The following is a 633-nucleotide window of genomic DNA, read 5'->3' as shown; positions in this document are numbered from 1 at the left end:
TTCAGGATCAGACAAGTGGTTCATCTAGTCTTGTTTCTTGTTTCACATGGTAACCAACTTTAGTGCTATAGTCCTGAGGTAAAAGTTTTAAAAGGAAGAACTGATGAGAGAGAGGGGCTGGGGTAGCCAGAAGTTGCATCTAAAAGCAATCCAGTGGGACCGTGAGGCAGGTGCTGTCATAGATGAGTATTTCTGGGTGTGCATTAAGGAGGGACGGTGGCTCAGTGGTAGAGCATCTGCTTGATAAGCAGAAGGTTCCAGGTTCAATCCCTGGCATCTCCAAAAAAGGGTCCAGGCAAATAGGTGTGAAAAACCTCAGCTTGAGACCCTGGAGAGCCGCTGCCAGTCTGAGAAGACAATACTGACTTTGATGGACCAAAGGTCTGATTCAGTATAAGGCAGCTTCATATGTTCATGTGTTCAAGGAGGGGAATGAGTGGAAAACGGCATTCAACACACCACTGGGGCAGTTCGAATACCTGGTGATGCCATTTGGACTGCAAGGGGCCCCCGGGGTGTTCATGAGTTTTATAAACAACGTGTTAAGAAAGTTTTTGTTTAAGGGGGTGGTGGTGTACCTGGACAACATCATTATTTACTCGCAAGATGAACGATCTCATGTGAAATTGGTGC

General features: G+C 46.3%; 1 non-coding gene across 1 annotated transcript; it reads left to right on the top strand.

The window, feature by feature from the left end:
- Window positions 1-215: 215 nt before the first annotated feature.
- Window positions 216-282, top strand: TRNAI-GAU (transfer RNA isoleucine (anticodon GAU)). Its single transcript has one exon. It is a non-coding gene; the product is annotated as a tRNA-Ile (tRNA).
- The last annotated feature ends 351 nt before the right edge of the window (window positions 283-633 follow it).

The sequence above is a fragment of the Heteronotia binoei genome, chromosome 3, assembly GCF_032191835.1.
Source record: "Heteronotia binoei isolate CCM8104 ecotype False Entrance Well chromosome 3, APGP_CSIRO_Hbin_v1, whole genome shotgun sequence".
NCBI classification, from domain to species: Eukaryota; Metazoa; Chordata; class Lepidosauria; order Squamata; family Gekkonidae; genus Heteronotia; species Heteronotia binoei.
The sequence above is the reverse complement of the archived record's forward strand: the minus strand, read 5'-3'. Positions and strand labels throughout refer to the sequence as shown.